This window comes from Micropterus salmoides, unplaced genomic scaffold, assembly GCF_014851395.1.
Source record: "Micropterus salmoides isolate LMB-PRFRI ecotype aquatic unplaced genomic scaffold, ASM1485139v1 Ms_hic_scaffold_3715, whole genome shotgun sequence".
Taxonomy (NCBI): domain Eukaryota; kingdom Metazoa; phylum Chordata; class Actinopteri; order Centrarchiformes; family Centrarchidae; genus Micropterus; species Micropterus salmoides.
In genome coordinates this window covers 19,913-47,892 of record NW_024043057.1, presented here as the reverse complement: position 1 = coordinate 47,892, position 27,980 = coordinate 19,913, and the positions used below count along the sequence as shown (strand labels likewise).

The 27,980-nt window shown below is 40.1% G+C and overlaps 1 long non-coding RNA gene across 1 annotated transcript; it reads right to left on the bottom strand.

Annotated features, from left to right (window-relative positions):
• Window positions 1–10,196: 10,196 nt before the first annotated feature.
• Window positions 10,197–15,620, bottom strand: LOC119884844. The gene is made up of 3 exons (XR_005441090.1): window positions 15,347–15,620; window positions 15,022–15,087; window positions 10,197–10,710 (listed from the first exon to the last, which is right to left on the bottom strand). It is a non-coding gene; the product is annotated as an uncharacterized LOC119884844 (long non-coding RNA).
• Window positions 15,621–27,980: the final 12,360 nt, after the last annotated feature.

Below are 27,980 nucleotides of genomic sequence, written 5' to 3'. Positions count from 1 at the left end.
TTGAGAAACTCTGGCCCAATCAGAGGCCTGGTTCTGGTCAGCTGACTGAGGCTCATTGCTGCGGGCCAATCACGCGGCAGAGTGGTGGTCAGGTGACAGCTCAGACCGGCTCACAGTATTTGAAGCAGATGAAAACAAACGCTAATGAGGCTGTCAGTCGTCCCTGCCAGCTGCCTCGCTGTGTGCAGGGCTAAAAAGCCACAGAGCTCCATGAAAGAAAAGCAGGATTTATTATCTCTACAGCAACAAGTATGTGTGTGTGTGTGTGTGGTGTGTGTGTGTGTGTGTGTGTGTGTGTGGTGTGTGAGAAAGGAAAGATGAAAGGAAAGATTTCCACAACACTTCATAGACCGGATGAAATAATTTTATCAGCTTCTAACTGGAAGGTCTCAAGTTTTAACCCATTAACATCCAGTGTATCCTGTGAATGTGTCTTTGAGCAAGGCATTCAACACCCTTGAAAACTCCAAAGTCAGTTGCTTCACTAAAAAATAATAATAGTGTAATACATGAAATTAAGTACAACAAAGCAGGCCTCCCATAAAAATACTCAGAACTGCTTAAAAACAGCAAATAAACTGAACATATTCTCCATTATTTGGTTCTAGATCTAGGTGGGTAAATATCTGTCTCTGTGTTCAGTTTCCCATTAGTGCCCAAACAATTAGCTAATTAATTGATTAATCGATCAACATAGAAGTAAATTGCAATTTTGGAAATCAATGAATCAGCTTCTCAAATGCTGCTTTTCACGGTTTTATATCATTTTAAATTGAGTATGTGTGACAGTTGGTCGTATAAAACAAGCAATCTGAAGACTTGTGGTTGTGCATTTCTCATACATTATACACTGAATTGACCTTTTCAGTGCCATTAGGGACATTTTGGTAGTCAAGCAAGCCCAGCTGTGTCACAATATTACTATAAGCCTGGTTTGAGTCTGGAGACTCAGATAGATACTATTCACCAAACATTTAGATGATGACATAGCTGGCTGCCCTCCATCCAAAATCCATACAATTGTACATACAAACTGAACCATTACATTGACTGGCCTATTTTACACCTCAAATCTACATAACACTGATCTTGGTTGATTTCTGGAAGAAATTTAGCAACATTTCTGGTGCATGACTGGTGCAGGTATATCACAGGTTTACTGATGACACTCCCTTCTTTCCTCAAAAGAAGAAAAGTTTCATATTGTAACTTTAAACTAAAAGACAGGCCTCAGTTCAGCAATCTGCTCTCTAAGACTTATCCTAAACATGTACCCAAGACAAACAGCCCCCCCACCTAACCAATAGCAGCTTTGTTTTCTCTCTCCAGATGGCCACCCATACAGTAAGACCCCCCCCCCCCCACACACACACACACACACACACACACACTCTACACACACTCGCACAGTCCACCATGTCCACCCGTTGAAACCACAGAAGCTCAGACATGCCAACAACTGTCATTAAGAGCCTTGACCAGACGCTGAGAGTTAGGCGGCGCGTGTGTGTGTGTGTGTGTGTTGAGGGGGAGAGGCTTAATGAGCCAAAAGGAGGGATACTGGGTTGTGCCTTTATCTGGTGGGTCACTTAATCCACTTCTTATTCAGTCATACAGCATTTAGCCAGAGCCAGATTCCCTGGAGGACAGCCCATCCAAAGATTTGTCCCAACTCTGAAATATAAATTATCAAATTATCTCTTCTCCAAACAAGATCTCAAAATTAAATCTTTAATCTGAAGCTCATCATTTAGCACCAATGCAAAATATCCCAGGGTCATTAATCTCCTTTACCATTTACTATGTTGGATTCAACAATCCATGTTTGGCCAACAGTTTAGAGCATGAACTCGGACTCCACAGTCTGTACAGTCTGGCCATAAACTGAGAAAGCATTCACAGAATGTTGCTACTTCTAGTTTTTTCTGGTTTGGTTTACATTAAATATCAGAAGATAACTTAATGTTACACAGAATCATTCATTTGGTTTAGCAAAACCTTAACACAATGGGGGGTGGCAATGACACTGGATAAGACACATGCCTTTGGTGTAGTAGACCCAGGTTAAATTCCCACTGACACATCAACCAATGTGTCCCTGAGCAAGACACTTTTGCTGCGTTCCATTTACCTCGGAAGTTGGAGGTCGGAGCTGGGAATGACGTCACACCCGAGTTGACGGCACTCCAGTTGACAAGTCAGAAAACCTCGCTCGGCTAGCTGTTTGTTTACAACTAGCCAGGTTAGCTATTGATACGCCGGTTGATTTAAAAAAACGCATTGTGCGGTATTTACTCACACTAAACACTGTAGCAACACGTCCATAGACAGCTGTTGGACAGCACTTTGTGTACACTTATGAGTCACAAGTACACAGAAGTGCTAATAAATAGTATAAAGTACAGCTTTCACTAACTGTTGATAGCCCGATCACAAAGTCGGGGTAGTGCGGTTCTCCCGACTTCCCAAGTCGGAAATCCGACTTCAGGGGGTGTTCCAGTTGAAAGTTCCCATGTCAAATGGAACGCACCATTAACCCTTAGTTGCTCCAGACGTGAGCGATTCTACTCAAAGTCGAAAGACATACAGCCTTATATACGATTGAATTGCTTTATTCTTCTCAGCCTTCCTTATGCAAAAACAATAGGCCTCTTCAATGAATAAAGATGTGGAAACATCAAAGTGGATATCCAACTACACGAGTACACATTTGTGAAATCATCAGAGCAGACATCACTATGATAAACACCCATTTTTTAAACCTAAAAAAAGCGAGTTGGTTGCTTTGACACATGACCACCTAAAGCCCCCCAACTCAGAGCATGCTGTGCCCAAATGGCAGCCATTTTGCCTCTTAACAGAGAGGCTTTCACTGGGTTTTATCAGCAGAGCAGGACACAGATAACAGAATGAAGGGGCCGTTGTCCAAGATCCTAGCTAGTGCTATGGAAAATCAATAAGGGTGGAGTGCTGGGAAGAAAGAGAGGGAGACGCATGAAACCCATCTAGGAACACTGGAAACGCATGACTGATGCTCTAACCTTGGAAATGTGTGTGTGTGTGTGTGTGTGTGTGTGTGTGTGTGTACATTCATGACCATTTACCTGAGCTGAAATCCAAACTCATCAAGATAAATGCTAATAAAGTGAAAATAATTTGATTGTCATTGCTTCTGGTGGGGCTTCTCCATTCCAACAAAATAGAAATATATTTCCAATTGTCTTACCACATATTGTGATAGCTCTATTATAAATCCCTGTTTGCCTTAGTTTAAAGAAACACATTTTCAACTGTGAGTGGTGAAACATCTTAAACAGCAGCTGCAGCAGCTAAAAAGTCTAACTGCACCCTTATTGTGCTAACCAAATTCCAATAGTTCCTGCTTTATTACTTTGGTGTGCAGCTCTAACATGAAGACTGGATTTACTGATTGCCATCTGGTTTAAAGTGCAAGTGCCTCCAGATGACAATGAAACAATGAGCCACATTAACAAAAAATCTTCAGGACTTTTTTATTACCATAGTTAAAATGCTGTGCTAACAAGAAGAGCCAGAGAATGGCTTGTGACGATACAACGTTAGTTAACTAGGGTTAAGTTATGCTATGATCTTTATATAGACAATAATGGATCAATTAAATAAATACAATCCTCCTCATTTGTGATCCAGAAAGGGATCATGTTCTTGCAATAAAAAGGAAAATAAACTAAAAAATGTGACCTCTCTTCGGTCTTTTTAGCTTGCAGTATGCTAAGCTCGCAACTATTCAATGGATTGCCATGAAATTTTGTACAGACATTCATGTTTCCCAGAGGATTAATCCAAATGAGTTTGGCAATCCACTGACTTTGAATAGATGCATTGATGTATTCTGTGGTTCAGGGCGATGATGACTCTATCACATGAGCATCTACCAACATGACTTTGACCGTTTCAAAGAACACAGCTCTTGAATAACAAAACATCCTGATACTTTCTGAAAATGTTATGTGGTGCCAGCTTTTTAACATCAGATGTATCTATTCTTTTTTTAGTTTACATGATGATCCGTTTCCCTGAAGCTGCTGCTCCATCTGGACTTTAGTTTTGATCACATGGATGTTGAGAATTTAGAGGTTGTGGCTCGTCAGCAGTTATTGAAGTATGACTGATTTACCATGCAGGAAATATCAAGCAAACGGAAACTCAAACAAACATTTCTCTTCTGTCTAAAACAATTACTAATCATAGAAACATTCTGCTCCTAACAGCGCAGCTATGTAAGGCTGCAAGTAAAAAGCTCAACCTTAGAAACCTCCTTTAATGTGTCTATCAGCACATCTGCTTGCCAGTGTGACTGCAGCCGAGGACCGAAGAGCAAATACAAAGGGATGTCTGTCCGCAGTAGGAGCATTATCAACCTAATAAACTACAAATCCCCTTCCTTCTAAGTCATACAACGGCCTCTTCACACACAGAAGCAACCTCACGACCTCAGCTTCCAAATTAGATTTCAGACATTTAGCATTTAGACACTCTTATCCATAGACATGCACAATGAGAACCTCTGAAGCTGAACAGTTTTACTCCAGACAGCACCAAGACTAACGTAACACAGTGTGGGCCAAGAGAAGTAGAAGTACATCCACATCTTGGGTGTTTTTAAGCAGAGTGGGAATCAAACCTAATGCCTGGCAGAGGTATGGCTCTGATGTAAACTGAACTGACATGAGGTGAAATTTGAATAATTAATGATACAACAGACACACTCACACATGAAAGGGTATGATGAGTTTTAAACTAATTGGAGTTGGGCTTTTAAAGAAAAGACAAAGATAAGGAAGTGGAAGGAAGGAAAAGAAGGAGAGATTGAATCACTGGACATACAGTATATACATGTTTTTCCACAAATAAATTACAGCATAAATATTGGCAAAACTGTGATTTAAATCAGGAACTCTCTGATCAGCAAATAAGTACTCAAGATTTTGAATCTGCGATGGACATATTTTGGTCCATAACTCAAAATACTGAAGTTTGATAGCCAGCTCTAGCAGCTATATTGCGCTGGTTTACAATATAAAAGCTCACTTATTTTGTTTCATGTTCCTTTGAGAAAATCCCAGCTAAATGTGACACAACAGACAGTGAGCTACAGTTAATACCCTCTCTGTCTCTTCAGCATCACTGCCTCGCCGCTACATCAACAAGCCATCTGTTTGCACTGTCTGCATGCGTCCAACGCTCCACCCAACACCACATTAGCACATACTATAGTTGGATTATATAACAAGGCTCACAGGAGCCGGCAGACACAAAGGCAAAACATTAAAAAGGGGCAATTTGTTAATTATGATGAGTTTTTAATAGTAGTGTCAGTGGGACAAGCACACAGCTGATGCTGCCGTCTGGATTTACATTTCAAATTTTAGGCATTTAGCTGAGGCTGAGAAGCTTCTACATCATCAACATTATAATGGATTTTTCCCCCCATATCAGCTGATAGTTTTTCAGTACATGATCCATTAAACTCTACAACATGTTGGTGTACATTATTTGATAAATAAAATGTCAGAAAACAGTGCTAATTTCACACAGCTTTTTTTGTCAGACCAACAGTTCAAATCCCAAATATATTCAATTTACAATGACATGAACAGAGAAAAGCAGAAATCCACATTTGACATTCTGACTGGATATCTGATTTTTTCTGACTTATTTCAGCAATATGCTGTATCATACAGACCATAAATACAACCAGCCAAGTGGAGTACAGTGTCAACAAACTGGTGTCAAAATGGCTGCACCCTCTTCTGAAATAAATACACTAATTAAAAAGGAGTCATATAGCCTACACAACTTTCCCTACTTAACCTGTTAATGAACACTAAAGAAAGTATGTGACCACAAGGCCAACAGGCAGGATGGCCGCCTTGAGATACTGCAGGATTACACGCACATCATAACAATACATTATGATGTGCATATACAAGAGTATAAGAATACTTTAAGGCTTTAACAAATTGTTCATTTCACATTTGAGCAATTGCATCTAAAAACATACTGGAAGTGTTGGATAAGTGGGAAAATTGTAGTAATTGAAGAAATGATTTTTGTCAACTCCCTACTCTTCCCCTCAGCGTGTGCCGTCTCATGCTGAGGGATAACAGCCGCCATGGTGCCTTCCATCAAACCCCCCCCCAACTCCTCTTCATCCCCACAGAGACACATGACCAGTGTTAAGGAGGAAGGATGTACAGGAGCAACTGACCTTCCTTCTGCTTCTCCCCCCCCCCCATTCTCCCTCTTGCATCCATCCCTCATTTCAAAAGCCTTTTCCCTCAACTGCCTAATCCCAACATCTCTCCTCTTTCTCCTCTTTAGGATGCAGCATGACCCTTGCATTCCACAACGAGGATGGGCTCTAAGTAGCAAGAAGCGAGGACGAAGAGCTTTTTCATCCAGGTTCTGGACTGGGCCTAAGTGGCTGGGTGGGGTCGCAGAGGAGGAGAAAAGGGAGCTCCTCTTCTGTCCACAAACTCTTATTAAACAGTGCGTCTCGGTAGCTGAGCAAGCTTTTGGACTAAAAGCCAAGTGAACTTGCAGCGTCATCTTTGTCACAGCCTCTCCTGTTCTGTGCCATCTCATCTTGCTGCCTGCTGGCTTATAAAAAATACATCCCGGAAGTATGTTGTATCTTCTATGAAGATTTTGTGTTTTTCTCTGTTTTGTAGGATTTTAAATTAAATACATTTGGATTCATGACTGTTTGTTGGATAAAACCAGCCAAGTAAAGACAACATGATGAGGAAAATATGTGCTTACATTTTATAGACTAAATGATTAAACAGTTAATAAAATAGAGGGCAGTTAAACTGTGATGTCTGTTAGATGCCATCCAAGCTAAAGGTGTCTCTCCTATTTTAGTGGCAATCGTGTAAAAAACATCAGCAATGAATGGCCTCGGTGACAGAAATGTCTCAAAAAGCCTGCAAATATAAAACAAATCACAGAAATCCTGCTGCTGTATAAGGGTGGGGGAAAAAATATACACGATACACGGACGCCAAGTATCGGTATTTTAGTATATAAATTGCAGATGGGAGTTTTAACTTTTTGGTACTAGAATAATAAAATCTATTGCTTTTTTAGTCCACTAGAAAACTTAACAGGACCAAACAGAGAAATGTATCTTTTTAGATAAACAGATGTTGACAAAGTTTGACTTTAGGGACCTAATTGGAAGTTGGAAAAAGGTAATAAATTGCAATATATCTCAATATATTTAAAATCTAATCGCAACATAAATATCGTGATAATATCGTATCATGGGGCCTCTGGTGATTCCCACCCCTACTGCTGTATGAATCCACTGAGAATCACCAGCAGCACCGTCACTGCATCTGTGTCCAAACAGTGAGCATCAAAGAACGTGACCCAGATACTGTCTAAGGCTCGGTTATTTTTATCTTAACTGTAGCTAGCAGGCAGATCTGGTCACTGCTAACAGACTCATTAACAAGGGTATGAAGAATGTCACCTTTGTGTCAAAGAAAATCTACTTTTAATTACTCTTTGATACTCCTTGTGTTTCCATTTAATGTATCAGTGTATTACCTTTGCAGCGGTATTCTTAACAGTTCATTGACATATGGGTGTAAAGCAGTGCTCTGTCAACCAGCCAAGTCTACAGATGCATTTCATATTAAAACTGAAACTTTCCTTACTCAGTATATCAAGACTAATGAATGGGATTAATAATGATCCAATCAAGATAAGCACTGTATCTATAATTTGCATTTGTACTTCTATCAATTAATCCTCTGAGCACTAAATGCTGTTTAAGTTCTTTGTGCTTTTAGGGATGATTAATGATATAAATAGCCTTAAAAAAAGCAACTAGCACTGTAAGAACTTCCAGCTCTTAAAACATGGTCAGAATGAAAATTAAGCAGTGTAAAGAAGTCACTTTGGGTTCTGGGCTGGTATTTATCAAGCTTCTCAAAGTGCCATTTTAGTCTTAAGTGCTGAGAATTCATGAAATTTACTCCTACTTCTAAACTTAAGAATAAAAGAAAGTTATCAAATTTCTCAAAGCTAAGAATCACTCTTACTCTCCCAGTTATTTAAGACAGCTCAAGAGGTCTCTCAAGTGGTTAGGAGCTGCCAGTAGGGGCTTGTGATGGCACTGTGGAGACAGACATGCGCGAATATTTTAGGAGAGGAAGAATTTCTGAATTATTTGACGACACACAGTTAATTAGATGCGGTCGGACAGCGTAGGCATAATCTTTGTCAGCGAGTTGGTGAGGGATGTCATCTCGTCACTGACTTTACGCAGTCATGCGTTTTCAGTTAAATTGAAGGTGGTGATGACGTTTTGTTTATTTGCCACAGGACAAACGCAGCAATGCTGATGATTTTGGCCATCACAAGCATCAATAAGCCGAATAGTCATGAAAACAATTATGGAACTTCAGCTTCAGAGCTTCACGATTTTAATCGACTTCCCAACAAAACACCCCGTAATCCGATAGAAGCAAACACAGTTCATGCAAATAGCCAGCAATACAGGAGTAGTAGGTGCATCTGATGGCGCTCATATAAAAGATAAACTTTTTTATCCTTCATTTATTAATGTGTAGGCCTATATCATAATGTATTCTCTTGAAAAGTCTTTATGTTAAACGTGTGTTGAATATAAACTCCTATTAGGAATTTGACCATTCAATTTATCAGTTTATCTGAGAATATTCTTAAATAAGGAAATCTATTCAGTGATTGGTCCTTGGCTACATTGTCATCCAAAATCCTTTTTGCGGCACAGCAAAGTGTCGTAAATCAGCACTAAGACTGACACTTCAGATTTAGTCCTACACTTCACTCAAATTAGGACTATGATGCTTGATAACTTTTAAGCACAGCTTTGAGCCAAGAATCTTTTTACTCTTAAGTCAGTTCTTAGCCGTGTTCTTATGAGTAATTCTGAGAAGCTTCATAAATACGGGCCCTGGTGTGTTGGGTGTTTGCACACTTTTGGTGAACCTTTACACTGAAAGATTCCCTATTTGTTCATCAACACTGAAAACAATGATTAGGTGCAGCCCTGGTTGGGAACAAAAAGCGGCACAACTTCTCCATCATAAATCGTAACAAAGTCAAGTTCCTGTTGCCGCTATCAGCAGCAGAGCTTCCACTTCTACTGTTTGGAAAGGTCAAAGTAGATAACAGTAGTTATGACTGTAAAGAAAAGTTCTCAGTGGAGACACCGCTTTACTGCTTCTGCTGCTGCTGCTGCTGCTGCTGTTGTTGTTGGTTGCGGTCGTACTTCACTTCCTGTGCTGTGAAAGGTCACAGCAGACACGACTAACATTCCTGTTTGAATAGCCGGAAGGTCGGTGAGCCAGCTTTGCATGAGTCTATTCCTTCTGACAGCTTTGTAGTTCCACCACTTTACAGAGTGGGGGCTGGCCTATAAATAGCTCTCCATAGAACTGGTGTAAGTAGAGAACTATAGAAGTTTAAGAGGTATGTAATTCTGTGCTTCTGATGACTTTTTTTCTGCTTTCAAGATTGAAGATGCTGAAATGACGGACTATAGCCTGTCTACTGGAAATTTATCAGCAACAGGTTTGCTAATCAATTGATCGTTTAAGTCACTGATGAAGCAAAAATGCTGCTTTTCTCTGTTTTATATCATTGAAAATTTGCGATTTTTGGACAAAAGAAGATGTCTGAAGACAATTGTTATGAAACTTTTCACTATTTTGGTAATTTTGTATATAAAATTTCAAATAATAATTGAGAGATTACTTAAGTAATATAATTATATGTCATTAGTTGCAGTTTTTTTTGCGTTCACAGTTCTTGTAAATGCCAGAATGATTAAACATAGGAGAGAACACAGGGTGCTTTATGCTTTCAATTAAATAATACATAGGTTATCAAATTATTAGTGGAGTGTGGAGAGCCACACCCAGCTTCACTTTATCAGCAACAGACAAAAACCAAGCATCTTTCCTGTTATTAAGCCAGGATGAAAAGAAGCAGAGGAAGTGAAACTGCTTTGAATTGCTGTTTTTTATCTGTTCTATCTGTGTGTGTTTTATTTCCTGATTCCAGCTTCTCACTTGTAAGAATTTTATGCTTTTATCACTGTAAACTGAATACCTTAGGGTGTTAGACTGCAATGTGAATCATTTTGAAGACAATGCCTTGAACTCTAGATAGAGTTATTAATCCACAATACAATCATTAGTTGTGACAAACAACCTCCAAAATATGAACGTTTCCTGCATGCAGCTAACACAAAATGCTGCTGCACAGCTGTTAATCAAAACTAAAAAGTAGTTATCATATCACACCAAGTCTTGCTTCTCTTCAATGGCTTCCTGTGAAGTCAACAAAAAACAAACACCTGTGTGATCTGCATCAGCAGCATTTATGTTGAGGGTTATTCACCAACAGTAATTTAAGAATGGAGTTTCAACTTGGGCATTTTTTCCCTGGGGAAAAAAGTACAGCATGGATGCAAGACAAGAGAAGACAGCAGTGCAGAGGACCCTGCTGCTGATGTTTTACATCCTCCGATCTGAAAGGTAAACAGGACCAACGTTTACTTTAATAAGAAGCTCTCAGCGGACAGGCAGGCTTCATCTACAGTGCACGATCCGACACTGGAGTTTCCCTTGTAGAAAAACAGGAAGGCTCCAGAGAAATCCTCACATACCACTGAAATGACAGGTTAGGGAACGATACACAATATAATATAATAATATTTTATTGCTTCAGAGTGAGACACTGCATATTCCTGAATTGATATGAAGTAGAAATTGCTGAAATCTCCATGCAGTTACAGAAATTGCTGAAAACACCTACAGCGCAATATGACTGTTTGGGGGGTTTGTGACTGTTTGTCGAACAAATTGAGCAATGTAAAGCTGAACCCTTGGATTCTGGAAAAAGAGTGGTATAAATTTTATAGATTAAATGTTGAAAAATCCAATCTAATTGCTAATCAAAATAATTTTTAGTTGCAGTTCAAGAATTGTTTAAACTGATTTTATATTCTTGGGCATGACGGTAATGAAATTAATAACACAAATGATTAACAATACTATTATCTGCACCCCATTTCTAGAGCCTACATCAGCCAGTCGAGTAGGATTTACTGTCTCATGTTGTCATTTTCTAAACTGCTGAAACATTTCATGTGGATACATGAAAGACTGACAGGAACAGAGATGTGGTTTTCTAATCTGGTTATCACAGCAAAGCCACCAACTTATCATCACTGCACTGATGACTTCCGCCGTTTCACTACTTCCTCACAAACATCCACTTGCTGTCTGTCGACTCCAGCTTTGCTCTATTTCAGAGAATAAAAAAAAAATTAAAAAAAAGGTTTGATTTGCTTGCTCTCATTTTCTAAACTTAAAGGCAGGCTGTCTCAGTAAAACTGAAACACTTACAGATGTGGTTTGAAGGTAAGAGGCTCAGTGAGTCTAAAACTCAGCAAGTCATAAATGGGTTAAACCATTTCCTCAGAGAGGGGGATTCCCAGCCCCACATGCTTAGTGTGGTCTTACCCCGGACTTTTAAAAATTCCTTCTGCCTCTTTCTTCAGCTCTGATTTGATTTTTCCTTTACCTCCCACCGTTTAATGGAAACTGAAACACTGTGACATCTGACCTTTTTACTCTTCGTTGATGTTAATGAAGTTTAGATTATTCTAATGTGTTGTTGTTTTTTGCAGTCATGTTTTTGCTTCTATAATTTCAGATACGCTGATAGCTGATGTTTTCTTCTTGACGAATGTCTTCAATTAACTGACTTATTTTGCTTTTAATTTGGCTTTGTCGAGGGGGAAAAAAAGAGGACAATTTCCGACATTGTAAACATCACATTACCTAAATAAATGAGAAGTACTTGTTACTATCAAGAATAAGGCTGATCACCGCAAGAGTATCAAGAAAATCGCATGGGAAACAAGTGAAATTGAAAACATACGGACAGATGTTTTCACTTAGAAGTAAAAATTTCAACAAAAAAAAATTAAGATGGGGATTTTTGAACACCAGATTTCCTAGATGTTTATGATCTAACATGTACTTTGTCAAACAATGTGGAGAGATACATTGAGGTCCTTCAGAATTTGTCTTACAACTAAACAAAAACACTGTGGTGAATGCTTCTCTGTTTTCTGAGTTAGATTCTCGTTTCCTGTATTTTTCTCTCTCTCTCTCCACCCCCCACCACCCTATTTTATTTTTCCATCCCAACAGCTGTTGTCGGTGCACACAGCTGCAACAAACCTCAGTCAGCCACACTCTGCAGCCATTCGCTGGCCTGGGAAGCCCAACCAATCACCAAGTGCTGAGGATCAAGTGCACTTGTGCAGACCCAAACACGCACATGCATGCTTTTGGGTCAGATGTTTGTGAGGCAGGCAGTGCAGACACAAACAGAGCTTGGTTCTTTCTCGCTCAAACTTGCATGGCACACGTGGTTGTGATTCACCGAATCCTGAGGAACTAAACTCAAAATGTCAAGGTTAATTTGTGTTCCAGTGCATCTGAGCATTTCCACAACCCCTTGTCCCCTGCTTTAATGTAACGTTTACAGCAGCCACCATCCTCCCCGAGCCAAAAAAACCCCAAATAAAACAAAAAAGAAAAAACTCAAAGCAAATCAAGATGTGATTTCAGTGGTGCCGCTTTCTCCTAGCACAAAAAATATAACCTAATGCATGCATACGACAGTCATTGTGCATAATTATCAGGACACATTTCATTGTTCACACTGAGGTAACAGCAGAGCAGGGGTTCACTGAGGCTCGCCTCAGGGCCGTCCTCATTGTCCATGACCATAAAGTCTGATTCAAAGTGACACTCTTCTCAGAAGTGGAATCGCTGAAGGCCGCTGGTCACTTTGTAATCCTCAGGAGGCAGAACTGGAGATACAGTAGACCTTGAGATAGCTCTGTGGACACTGAGGCCACACAGAACTTGTGTAAAAAAAGCCTGCAAGGTCTTGTTTACCCTTAAACATGTGAGCGAGCCAGTGCCAACAGTTTAGGTTCCTGCTCAGACTCCTGGATGTTTATTATGCCGTTACTCTGATCGTCATGTGACAGAAATGGTACTAATGTGCATGAGATTACAGACGATTTATGTTCAGACAATGATGATTCAGTGTCAACATCTTATGACCTAATTTTGTTGCAGCAGTTCCAGTGAGTAACATCCCCTTCAGCTGTGCACATAAAGGCCCAAAATGGCTCCTCATATAGACCTATATTTTGAAGTTTCCAGGAGCACGCCATACTGTTTGTTAGTTAATTTGTGTTAAGTTTCCCATAAACATCAGCCGATAAACTGCTAAGCAATAGCCAGTTTATGTCATACAGGAAGAAGAATAAAGATCAAAATATACTTTCCGCATATCATCTGCTCATGTCTGCAAGGGTCCATGTGGACACTAGTGGACTTGTGCATCCCCAAATTATGACTGTGCTGACTGTATGTTACTGCAGGACTGCACTGTGTGAACGTACACCCGATACAGCATAAACAGAACCACATCCACAGTGCCTGCCTCTATTTTGGACTCTTTCAGAGCCACATGGAAGCATGTATGACATTTAAACTCAACCATACACACACACACACACACACACACACACACACACACACACACACTGTAGCGTGTTGCTCTCAAGTAGAGCTGATTATAATACTGTAAATATAGTAACATAGCTCGTACAAGTCTGAAGCTGTCATAAGAAATTTACACATATCCACCTACAAGGATGATGTGAAAATCATCATTTAGGGTGCACTGCTATCCAGCTTCACAATATCAACTTGTCTCCAGGTGTATATTCTCATTTTGAAGTGACTGAATCACCTCTGGCTCTGCTTCGCTAATGCAGCCATCAATGTCATGTGGAGGTTGGTATATTTAGCAGAGCATACAGCATCCAAGTGGTAAGTATGACTGGTAATCTCGTTTTAGAGAAAGCTTGGGCATATCCAACAAAGTCCATAATTCATGGTAAGTAAACCATAATGTAATGCTTCTTTGGTAAATGTTGAACGTTTCTCCCCCTCTGATTACAGGTCATATGACATTAACATGACATAATTCCAAACAAAGCATGTTCAGAAATGCCAAGGCTTTGATAAAGTACACCAACACTGTGGTTTGCAATCTGCCACATACAACAACAATGCACATTTCCTCACATGAGAGAGCCGCATGCGATTACCTTCAAATGAAACAGCTCAGTAAATGCCTGGGCAGATCCTGTAGCTCTGACCCAGTCATCCTCTTTCCTCTGCTCTCATTTATACAAGGCAACAGCAGGATGATGTCGCTGCTCATCTCTGATGGAGCACTGGAGGTGGAAATCTGGGCTGCAGGAGAACCAGGTCTCCATCAAATACCTTTTCCTCTGTTTGTGTGTGTGTGCGATCAGTGCTATCCCCATTAATGCAACACAGAGCCACTCCAGCAAAAGGCCTGCTGTGCAATGGTGTGAACAAATGCGCAATGAAACACCGCCCACCCAATGGCGCACAAGTCGGTCAGCGTGGTAAAGGCTGTCATGCACGGATGGGGTTGGCCTGATCAATGCAATGCAAAGCATACAGTATGCAAGGCATATTTTACTGGGGTGTGGATGAGAGGAGGAGGAGACGGCAGTGGGGGGGGGGGGACGACCAAAATAGGTGTACTGGGATGATGTTTGCATTGCTAAAATAAAAAAATAGGCTAATGAATAGATGTGAAGCAGCGAGAGGCCCAAACGCTATCAGAGAGATAATCCAGTCCAGACCGCACCGGTCCCAAGTGAGGAGGGGAGGGGGCATGTTATAATAAACGTTTTCCTAAGACCGTGAGAGGGGAAAAAATACATAAATGCATGTTTGCGCTTCAGTTTCCGCCCGTTTGTTCTCTAGGTTGGGCTTTAACACACACACACACACACACACACACACAGGCGCGCACACACAGATAGAGATGGAGGCTCACACCAACCTTGTAGACTTGTCCATAGGTGCCATTTCCAACCACTTCCACCAACTCGAAAATCCCAGCAGGATCCTGTATTTTTTAAGCAGAAAAACAAACAAATATAAATCATTGATTAAGTGTAACGTTAGTATTTACAAGTGGGTTCGTTCGATGTAGGAGTCAGCTGCGCCCGGTCTGCTGGCCTCGCATGCCAGCAGTATTTGGACAAAGAAAAGCCACCGCAGGGCTGTGTCAACAACAGCACTGCATACGACGTGGTTGTGTTTTTATTTGTGAATATGAAAAAATTTAAATGTACTCTGAAAATGTCTGTGTAACACACACTCACCCTGAGGGATGCGAGGTCTATATCCACCAGACTTTTGGCCGGGGAGTCGTTCGCCATTTTCGTAAAAAACTGTGATAAATCAGCGGAATATCGGCGTGTTTTTTATTCTCCTTCAGGCGGAAGGTGTGCGTCGCATCCTCGGGTGGTCTTATTTTAATCCAGTTGGTGATATTTTCTATCCAAGGCGCGTTTTTACCTCTTTGTAATCCCCGGCAGAAGCTCCGCTGCTGCTACATACCGACCAACTGCCGGAGCCCAGCCTGCTCCCTCGCTCTCGCTCTCTCTCTCTCTCTCTCTCTCTCTCTCTGTATGTCTCTCTGCCTGTATTCTCCGCCCTCGCTGTCTGTCCGCATGTCTCTCTGTCCCCCTCTCTCTCTTCATTCTCCCCCCACCCCTCTCTCTCTCTCTCAAACAGGGACTGCACAAGAAATTTTGGGGCCCTGAGCAGAATTTCATTGGCTCCTCACATCTAAAGAGGGGCGCTGTAAATTGACCAATCCTCAGCCTGTAATAGGTGCGTTAGAGATGACTGCAGGGTTGAATTCAGCACTGACAAAACGTAGCAAAACGTTTTTTCAACGGAAACAGTGGTGCCTTGAACACCATGTTGTGCAAACAAGAGCAATGCATTTTACACACAGTTGTGTTTACAAAGTTGGCGACAAACAACAAACAGGAGAAAACATAACTCGAAACCCAATCCACAACGTTTCAAGGACATCCGAAAACATTGCAAACTGTCTGTTTTGGGATTGCTGACCTTCACCAACTTGATAGACAAAAGTGAGCTACAGGCGACTACAGGGATGGGGTATAAAAACACTGCAATCAAGTCGGATACATTCTACTTCCCCTAGAGTTTGTGAGCTTAGAACAATGGCTGACCTCGCAGCATTTGCCTCTTTTTTTGTCGCAGATGAAATCGATGCATTTGAAATCGATGCATTTGAAATCCTGTATTTTTGCCTGAGGAATAAAATGAACAGCAAAGGTGTTTTTTTTATGTACATAAGTGTTATCCTCAATATGACTGATTTGCAAAACCTATACACTAAGGTTTACTGACTCCAAAATATGTTGTTTAGACTATCGTCAGGCAGGAAACAAGTTCAGTTTTGACACACTCCCAGTATCTTATGAAAACATCTTAGGCAATAGGCAATGGGTTAAGGTGTATAGGCTAGTGCCGAGGCTACTGTTAAAAAAGGGCCACCATAGTAGGTGCAAATACTTAACATCTTTTACAATAACACTCCTGAAGTGTTTTGTAAGCTTTTGCAAGGATTTGAAAACTATAGTGTAAAACGGTGACCACACTTTAAAAGTGAGCTGCCAGAAGGAGATCAAATACATTGCATCCCCTTCAGAAGAGATAACGAATCTGAAGCTCTTAGAATAATAACAACACACAAGTCGTGCGTGTCTGTGAAGTCTTAAAACCAATGAGGGTAGTTCTGTCATCATAGAAGTGCTTCCCACTTTGTGCAGCCGTAAAAAAGTCTCCCCCAAGGCTTTAATGTCATGTGACATTGTGCCGTTTTGCAGCGGCCGAAAAAGTCAGACACAATTTCTAGCCAGCATGACTTACCCTCTTGGAAACAGACACCTATTTCCAGGAAAAACTCCTAAAATACCAGAACCAAAATGAATCAGTAATAACTCCTCAACCGTTAGGCCTAGATGCATAATTCTCCTTTGAAACGTCAGAAGCTAAGGAATATGAATCAAGTGTAAATAAACCTATTTATTTTTCAATTAAAAGGTAAATGGAGATATATTTTAATAGCAATATCACTATCAAAACCATCATCCTGTAGATTAAAATGCTACTGTAGGCCCACAACTTGAAAACAGAACATCCTTGGTGTATTGGATGTCTGTGTAGCTCCTATGGGTCAGCCTGTAGACGGCAATAAAGACCATCTGTTCCTGAGCAACACTTCTTCTCTCCTTCATTTTGATGAGAGAAACGAAACCTAACAGCTCAGGGATTGCACAATACCAAGGTGGTGGCCCGGGCGAAATTTTCACATACAGAAAACAGCTGTTTTTGGACGAAAACAACAAAAATGGCAAAGGCAAATTAGTGGTTGTAACTCTATATGTATTGTGCGTTTGTTGTTATTATTATTATCTGGCTAATGACTCTGTGAGTTTTGTGATTTGAGTGATATGAGTTACACAACTGATCAGAGTTGGGGCTGAGCTTTCTTTAGAGTGGTCGGACTGTGGTGTAGGATGAGATTAGAGATATCTGGATAGCAATAACTGCAGCCATGTACACCCATTACAGAGCGATTTATGTTGTGATATAAGCTCATTTAGATGCTTGGTGTTTGATGTGTGGGGGAAAAAATGGTTGGTTTGACGTTCTAGAGCCTCCTAGCTTCAAAGAGGTGTGTAGCATGGATAGGGTGATGCAAAAGTAGTTTCAGACATGATTTTCCCATTTGTATTTTGCGCGAAAATCGCGTGCTGCCCCCGGTACTGGGGTCGTCGGTGCTCTGGATGTTAAGGTTCAGCATGCATGACGTTAGCGCAGCGCCGCATGAAGTCACATGAACCTGTCAACCCACTAACACTTATAATGTTTTGCATTTTAATAGATATGGTTGGAGCTTACACATGTAGATGCCATAGCTGATGTGCACCTCCGAAAAAATGTAATTACACATTGGCGCTATGGCAGCTATAGAAATATCATGTGCAGTGCAGTTTCTAGGCATAGTCGAGATAGGCTATTGCCTAGCACTGCTTGTAGAAGCACCAAAGAGACTCTGAAGGCACAGCGTTGTGAGCGAGTGAGCCGCTGAGCCACAAAATATTTAAATAGAGCAGTTTCAGTTTATTACATGATAGCGAGCAGCAGTGAATAATGCAAGCATAGTGGTTGTTTTATGTCCATTTCTGTGACATTGTGCGGGTGAACCAACTCTTTAAAGTGCTGCTGTTGGTTGAAAACTTGTCAACCTGTCTACAATAGATCTATACTGACTTCCCCTCCAAATGGATATTACATAAAATACCAGAACACTATACAAAATATAAGAAACAATGTTGTTTCAATGCAGAGCTAAACTGCTCTGGCCTAAAGTGTGCATTGTACGAGGTGTAGAGTAACTAAGTACACTCAACTGTACCTAAATACTTTTACTTTTGATACTTACTGCAGATGATGCTTATACTTAAGTAAGGGTTTGAATGCATGTCTTTTACTTGCAGTGGAGTATTTTCACAGTGTGGTATTATTACTTTTCCTTAAGTAAAGGACCTGTTTGCTTCTTCCACCCCTGCTCATGTGAATAATACCTGCACCTCAATACAGAAATAATAGAGCCTGATTGTGATGTTGAGGCGTCAGAGACACTCCTGCACAGATTATCTGTAACTTGGATGACGTTAGACTTGAGGAAATGAATGAATAACCAGGTTTATGTTCCACATCATATCCAGAATAAGATTAAAACCAGGATAAGACATGGCAGGAACTGGTGTAGTAAGTGCAAAGGTACTATTAGACCTTTTTCACAGCAGACATTTTTACTTGTCACAGTAGGAAAAGTACATGTGATAAACATTTTGTTAATGATAGCTCAGTTCCACTGAAAGTGACTCACATCACCTTTAATGTTACCAATAACACCTATGCCTTTCCTGCTATGACATGCCATAATGTCTGCTGTGAAAGAGATCTATGGACAGATGATGTGGATGAAATGACACCGAATATATATGATAAAATACTGTGAAAGTATTCTAATTCCTAAAAAATATTATAAAGAAAAGATCAGTCCCCTGGCTGCCAGTGGAATTCTGGCCTAAAACGTTCAGAAACAGCCTTGACTAAGTGGAGACCACAAAAACTGTGGGTGGCCAGCTTGAGCAGTGTTATCTCCTTCTGATGCCGGTGGAGTTTGTTGCAGTTTCAAACCAGCATTAAGCAAGAAAAACTGTAGTGTTGTGGTGGTGCTATCAACATCAAAACCTTTGCCATACCTGTGACTGTTATTAACCACACAATCACGTGTAAACCCAGCCTTAGGGAAGAAAAACACAGAACCGTGACAAGCTGGAGCCAATATAGGAAATAAATCAACATTATCTGCTTGTGTTTCCACCGCATGTGAAGAACTGTGAAAAATGAATTCACAAATATAGTGCTATAATTCAATATTTAACACCAATGACAATTGTGATATGTAAATATGTATCTGACTTGCACTCTTACTTAGGGTTGATTTAGGTGTTTTACAGTGTATTACATGAACTATTTTGTCAACCTCTTCCTTTCCCTCCATGTCTCTTCCTCTCTCAGCCGTTGTTTGCATCCCCCGCTTTGTCTCCCCATCAGATAGATACAGAGCAATTAGAGCGTGTGAAATGGAAACAGTGATAAATATTTCAGTACTGCTGTCACTGCTCTGCTGATCTGTTGAAAGGTATGATATCCAGACAGGCTGCATTATATTCTACTACCATCACTTGTCAACTGCCCATTTTGATTTTGGTTAGCAAACGTACTTACATTAAGAACCACATGCCGATAACATACAATGTAATTTCACTAATCTAGTTTCCAAGTTGTATTCTGAATTTGTGTGAACTGGTATGATTGGTAATGTCTTCAAGTTGATGTCATCCAACAGTAAAATTTCAGGTTGGACCAGTGATGACTAATATTTGAGGGTAAGTCAGAAACTATTGAAGTAAAGGTCGCCAGGGCTTGTACCTTTTGAAGACACTTTGGAGTTTCTATGTTCTTTTAAAACTGTCTGCCTAAAAATTGTGTTCCCATTTTAATAAAACAATACAATTTTCATCAAGATTGCTGACAAGGCAAAACAAATATGCTTATATGAACAGCTGGAGCTGCAGGGAGGAAAAACGTAACAACAAAAAAAGTTAATGGAATCGTGTTAGCATGCTAACATTTGCTTCTTAACAACAAAGTAAGGCTGATGGGAATGTCCCATATGTAGTTTTGCAGGTTTCTTGTCATAAACCAATGTATTGGATAAATTTAAATATAGACCTGATGATGGTGCTAGATAAAATGTCAGGGGATCCATTATTTCATCCTGACAGGGACAGAATACATTTTGGGGGAGATATTTCAGTCTGGAAAGTCTAAAATTGTAGAACGATCAACTGACAGATATTGCCTTTCATAGAGGTGCTAGGGAGGCTAACAAAGGTACTATAAGATTTGTATTCTAACATTGTAATCTAACATACTTGATAAAATGACATTTAGCAATGATTCAAATGGTCCTACCTAATCACAATGAGCTATTCGCTTCTCTTCTCTTTCCCCTCCCACAGTCTGTAAAAACGTGTGCATGCAGTCGATTGCGCTTAAAGATTTTTGTCATTTTCAATTAGTTTTTAATGCAAACGCACAGTGGATTTCTTCTCTTACATCCCTTCTATCTACTCTTAAATGTGTCCATAAAAAAATCTATCTTCTGCTGTAACTTCAATGCTTTCTATTTTCTTTTCCACAGGAATGTGTGCTTCTTTCTAACACAGTTTTACTATTGCCTGTTAATGATGTTGGTTATCCAGATGTTGAAGCTTATTCCACTGCCTCACTCACTTTAATTTTTCTGTCCACAAATGCCAAAAAGAAATTAACATCTGTTGGCACACATTGAACATAAACCACAGGACTTCAGAGTCATTAACAGAAAAGGGCACACATACGCTGATTATCAGTACTACTCTACATACAGTAAGAGTAAAAACAAACAAGACCTAAGTTAGCATGTTATTATCGTATGATTAACGTAACTTTAACTCCAAACCCTTATCCGATCACATTTATTGTAACATTCTCTTGAAAAAGCAAATGTGGATCACAGATCAAACATTCAACAACAGCACATAACAAAAATAGGAAGAAACATAATAAAATAGCAAAAGCATGAGTAAACTATTATTACATCAGATAACATTAATTGCTTTGGATAACATTGTCTAAAGCAGATAATCTAAAATACATTCTCATGCTTTATATAAAATCTTCCAGGCAAGGACTGATGTAGCATGTCATGTTGGTGCACTGCCCTAAAACTTGTGCTTTGGTTTTTCCTTTGAAGGTGACAGAGGGGGACGACCCACAGACATCAAAGTATCACCCACTGGGTGTTCCCTGCTTTCATGTGTTATCTATAGCTAGGATATTTCAAGGATTTCTGGCTATATGGACATCTAAATTACTGAGTGTATGCGAGACCTGGAGAGTAGACTCCTAGCTCTGTGTAGCTCAATGAGTAACCCTGAAAGTTTCACCTCATTGTTTTAATTTTCTAGTCCGCAACTTTACTGTTTTGGTTCACTCTCACAGCTCTCAGTCATTTTGGGCCACAGCAGGCAGCTGTGGCCATGGCATAATATTTCATAATGGTAGTTTTGAACCATCATAAAACTACGGAAGAAGTTAATTATTTCCGTGTCCAGTCAGCCAATATCATATGATTCATGCTTGATGGAACAATAAAAATAGTACTGTGGAGGACACTGTCTGAAATCTGTTGGTGGTGAGTAAAGGCACATTTCTAACCATGCCAGCTTGCTGGCCGAACCTGAATATAGCAACAATGGTATTTAATCTCTTTAATCTGTTGAAAACACACCCACTTCCCTGCATCCACACCTTCAGGGTGGACAACAGCTATGTCAAGTGTCAGTGGTGATGTGTGTGAACATTCATCAAACAGAACTTCGAGGTGGCAGCCTGCTGATCACAGATAAACATACAATACACAATGTGTGTTTTACAGTTCTTTAGGTGATTAGACATATACTGAGAGTATTATTCACTACTGGCTACAGCAAGCCTGTCCGACTATAGTGTGTGGGTGTGTGTGTGTGTGTGTGTGTGTGTGTGTGTGTGTGTGTGTGTAAATGCATTTGAATCTATAATTAGCACAAACAAATTAGCACAACACACTCATACACATAAACACCACGACTTAACAACCACAGCTGTCAGTCAGGTCACACAAGCATCAAATCAAAGTAAATCAGAGACAATCTTCCATGTTAATGTTTGTGTGTGTGCTCTTGTATTTCTATCTTGGTGACAATGTGTTTAGAAAGTGGGAACATTTTGGTTCTCACTTCGAAGCTGTTTGACAGTCAGTTGACCCAAATGAAAAAATACTTCACACATTTTCTCACTTAACCTCAAGCCATATGTGTGCTATGGTTTTGAAATATTTGTCTCTGAGATCTCTGCAATAATCCCAATGCAACTTTTCACTGGAACTAATTTGCAGTAGCTTCAAAAGAAATGGTTGACAGTGATTATATGGATTACATGCGTGAACCTACAGTCCTTAGAGTCTACGTTAAAAGCTCTTTTAATCTTCTGTTGTCTTATTATTAGTTCTGGAAAATAATAATAAATAATTAATCATCTGTCTGCTTCCTCTTTCTTTTCTGACTCCATTGTGTGTGTGTTCAGCTGTGTGTGTCTGGGGTTCTGTGTTTGAACTGGTCAAACACTCAGCAAACACTGTCTGTTTGTGTTTGATATGCAAGTGCTTCCTCTTTTATTCTTCGCTCTGTACTCATTGGAATGTGTGCATGTGTCCCAGCTAAAAGAAGAAGGTCAGTATGAGCTTTGTCAGAATGGTATTTGTTGAAGCTGGAACATCAGGTCCGTCACTACATCACACTTGATATTAAAACCAGGATTAAGACAAAATAGTTCTAACAGCCTTTGCCCTGATGCTCTTGAGCAAGCGACATTATTGTTTTCGTCAACAGTACAGCTTGCCAGGACTGAGGGTGTGTTACTGTATGAATGTAAAGCATGGCAGAGCTCAAAACCAAAAGTACTCAATCAACTTTCCCTGGACGAACAGAACAAGAGGTTCTGACATGTTCAATGTTCCTACAATACAACAAAGTAAAATAAAAGTACAATAAAAAACATAAATGAAAAATATGTAAATATACAGTAACCCGAGCCCCCAGCAATTATCAAAAACAGAGACCAAATCAAATAAATATTAACAATAAAAAGAAACAACTAATGGTATTCATGGAGTCACTTTCAAAAAACGAAATCATGTGATTTCTGGTTTCGGTGTAACATGGCATTAAAAAGGCATCACTTGGAACATAGCATACTGGCAGTTTTTTGGTGGTTTTAGAGCTTATTGATTGAAGTGAAACTAAATCTGCTAAGTTTGTCCTCAGGATGGCACTAAGTGAAAAGGCCATGAGGTCATTAATATTTCAGGTGTTTGTCAGATAATTTAGTTTTCTCCTCTGGGGAACCCAGGCAATCAAGCCATTACTTTACAAGAGGCAGCACATGCAGGAATGGACAGTATTTATGATACATGTATTTCAAATACAAAATAGGATTTTGTAATTTGTATTTGATAGTGTTGATGAAAATGGCTTCAAAATTGTTGTATCAAAATACTACTGTAATATGCTTTGTGAGAAGTCTTTGTGATGGCATCATAAAAATTCTGTCTCTGTTTGATGTTTACTCAGTAATTTGGACAGATTTGAGATGAGTTGAGATCAGAACAGAAAATGGATCCAGACGCGAGGAAGATCAAGGTGAGAAATGTATAATTTGCTAGCTTTCCATTGATTTTTAGCATTAATTGCTACAATTGTTTACAGTTCATATTATGTATGGGTGTTCATTTTAATAGTCTAGGCTAAATCATTTATCAGTTTACGTAATGTTCTAGCTAACTATTTGACCCAAGTAGCAGCCCTCACAGTTAACATTAGCTTGCTACTTTCAGCCTATGTAAAGTTTTCATTGTGCATGAAAAAACAAAAGAAAGCCACAAGATGGTGTAACTTGTTAAATGCACACACCTGTGCCTTATTGTCATTAGCAACATTGTACTGCAAAAGTATTTTTGGTGTTTTCGAAATGCAAAAATGCAGTGGTTTATTTTGATACATGGCATGGCTGCTGTATTTTGTAGACCATTTTGATACACTTAAAATTAGGGTATTTGGTGTATTATTTCAAAATACATTTAGATGTATCTTTGCCTGAACACACATACTGCAGTCCTTCTTCTTCTGGAGAATATCCACACACAATTTCACTGTAATCTGGCCCAAAGTTGTGGAGACATCTTGCTCTGGATCACGGCCCTCTGTTTCTTGTGTCAATGATCTCAACAATCTTCCGAGCAGGAAGTGGCAACTTATTGTCTTTGGTTTGCCTCCAGAGAAAGGGGCGTGTTTCAGATGGGTTTGAGCAGACAACATGAGAGAGCAGCTGCTCGATGCCCGCTGCACTACTGTCGGAGAGCACTGCAGCTGCATATGGTGGCCAGAGCAGAACAGGTGAACAAATGAAGCTGCCTTTTCTTCTCTTTAACAATTTACCTTAAATCTGATGGAAAAGTTTACATGGTCCAAGAAAGATAAAGGGACAAGTTTCTATAAAATAACCACGTGCTAAGAAAAACTTGGTGAGACAGCATCAAACCCTGGTTGCCCTGGCCTTTCTATGTGGAGTTTGCATGTTCTCCCATGTCTGTGTGACCTATCAGATTCTGTGGCGCTTGACTGTGAAGTTAAGGCTTTGTTGACGATGTGAAGCGGTTGCAGTTTAGGCACCAAAAGTACTTGGTTAAGGTTAGGAAAACATTGTTGTTTGGGTGTAGTCACAGAATCTGATAGGTCAAACATTTTGGTGTTACATCTGAAAGTAATAGATTCTGTTGGGCCACCTTTGATCTCTGTTTTCAACAGCTCCCTATCTACTGGTTGTGTCCCTGATTATTTTAAAACGGCTTGCGTGAACCCACTTTTAAAGAAACCTGGTTTAGATCCCTCCCTCCCACATAATTTTAGACCAATTTCAAAACTGCCTTTTATTGCATAGATTCTAGAAAGAATTGTGTCCAAACAGCTGCTCACTGTGCTGGAAAATAACAAATTATTTGAAAAGTTTCAGTCTGGTTTTAGGAAGTACCACAGCACTGAGACTGCCCTGCTTAAAGTCACCAATGACCTTTTAATGTCTGCTGATGAAGGTATGTGCTCAGTCCTAGTACTCCTGGACCTTAGCGCTGCTTTTGACACCATTGATCACAACATCATGTTAGACAGACTGAGGCACTGGGTGGGGATCTCTGGTACTGCCCTAGAATGGTTTTCATCCTACCTGTCAAATAGGAAGTTTTGTGTGTCTGTAAACAACTATGTCTCCTCATTCTGTCCAGTTAAATATGGTGTGCCTCAGGGGTCGGTCTTAGGACCCATTTTGTTTTCCTTGTATCTGCTTTCCCTTGGACATATTATCCATAAACATGGCATTTCTTTTCATATTTATGCTGATGACACACAAATATACTTGCCCGTCTGATCCAACGACCCTGGAATGCTGAGTTCACTTAACAACTGCCTTTGTGAAGTTAAAAAATGGATGTCAAAATAATTTCCTCCAGCTGAACTCAGACAAAACAGAAATCCTGGTCATTGGGTCTCAGCAGATGGCAAATCAAATACTGCCATCTGCTGGTTCCCTAGTAAATCACATTAAGCCTGTGGCAAAGAACCTTGGTGTTTGGTTTGATAGTAATTTAAATTTCGAGCAGCACACCACAAAGCTTGTTCAATCATGGTTTTATCAACTTAGAAATATAGCAAAAATTCGATCTATGTTAACTTTTAAGGACACCGAGACCATTTTACACGCCTTCATCTCATCACGCCTGGATTATTGCAACAGCCTTTTCACCTGTTTAACCCAAAAATCTATTGATCGACTCCAGACTGTCCAGAACTCAGCTGCCAGGCTTTTAACCAGAACAAAGAAATATGACCACATTACTCCTATTTTAGCTTCATTACACTGGCTCCCAGTATGTTTTAGAATTGACTTTAAAATTCTATCGATTACTTTTAAAGCTCTTCATGGCCTCTCGCCTTGTTATATTTCTGAACTTTTAGTCCCATACACACCAGCACGTACCTTGAGATCCTCGGGCAGAGGTCTGTTGTCTGTTCCAGAGTCTCGACTGAAAACTAAAGGGGACAGAGCGTTTGCTGTCAGGGCCCCGAGGCTCTGGAACAGCCTGCCCGAGGAAATCAGGTCAGCTGAGTCAGTGAACTCTTTTAAGTCCCTTCTTAAAACATACTATTATAGGAGAGCCTTTCCCGATCTTATTTGACTTTATTTTATCCCTTTTATTTTATTGTATTTTACTAATTTTATATTAATTTTTCATGCTCTTATCTTGTTTTTTTGTATTATTCTCTACACTTGTTAAAGCACTTTGTAACTTGTTTTTGAAAAGTGCTCTACAAATAAGGATTATTATTATTATTATCTGCGTGGGTTCTCTCCGGGTGCTCCGGCTTCCTCCCACTGTCCAAAGACATGCGGCCTAGGGTTGATTGGTGACCCTAAATTGTCCTTAGGTGTGAGTGTGACTGGTTGTTTGTCTATGTGTGGCCCTGCGATGGATTGGCGACCTGTCCAGCGTGTACCCCGACTTTCGCCCAATGTCAGCTGGGATTGGCTTTACGGTTACGATTTTACAGAAAGATTTCCATGAGATGCCACTCACCTGAAAAGAATGCATCATGTCCAGTTTTTTGAGTGACACTACATACTATTCAGTACCAGACTTTGTGTCTAGCTAATGTGTGCATCTTCTGGAAGATAGGTTGTAGATAATGATAGAATGTTCTGATGTTGTGAGGATACTTTCAGGATGATGACTAGAGCTCAGTTTACAAAGTATAAATCACATAACATCAAGTTGGTGCCAAATCATGTTGGATGTTGTACATGAATGTGTTGCTTCGGGATTTATTGTCCACCAGGAACCTTGTAAATGACCATCCTCAGAGTCTAATTTGAAGCAGAAATTGCTATCTGGGATGTCTGCCTTTCTGTTTTGTCTGTCTTCTCTCTCCTCTTAGTAAGGATCCTGTGTGAACTCGTTGCCCCCACAATTCATCTCACCATTCAACACTGCCCCCATGTGGCACACAGGCGTGAGTGTGTCCTACAGCCCAGCAGGGAAGAACGGAGACATTTAAAAAAAGAAACAACCCAAATTCACTTTGCCCAGCAACAGTCACACTGCGCAGACTATATAAAACACATTCAGTGGCAGAGCCTAGGAGGGGAAAATACAGGAAGATGCTTATTGTCTGCACTACAGACTAGTTACTAATATAGACACCAGCCAACAGCCTCATCTACAAGTGTGGAAGTAAGCACCTAACCTTCCACTCAGTGACATGTTTCTGTAGCAGAGTGGTAATGGATGGGTGTATCCTGAAGAGTCCACGTCAACTCTGAAGATCTCAGCTCAGACGTCTCAGGCCTGCCTTTCTCTCCAAGCCTAGAAATGATCTACTTTCAAACTAGGTTAGGTAAACGCTGTAGTCCATATGTGCTTGCTCAAACCGTTTCTCATTCAGTTCGTGAATCCTCCATCAACATAATATCGACTATAACAGAACACCAATCTTGAGCATGTTTCAGTCGGGCAATTTTATTTTCCTTGTGTGACATTTTCTAATTTTTGTACACACAATCTTTCTCCAAGATATTATACTTTATTTCCCAAATGTTTCTGAGCAACTGGCTTCCTGATTTCCTTATGTACCAACAATTACT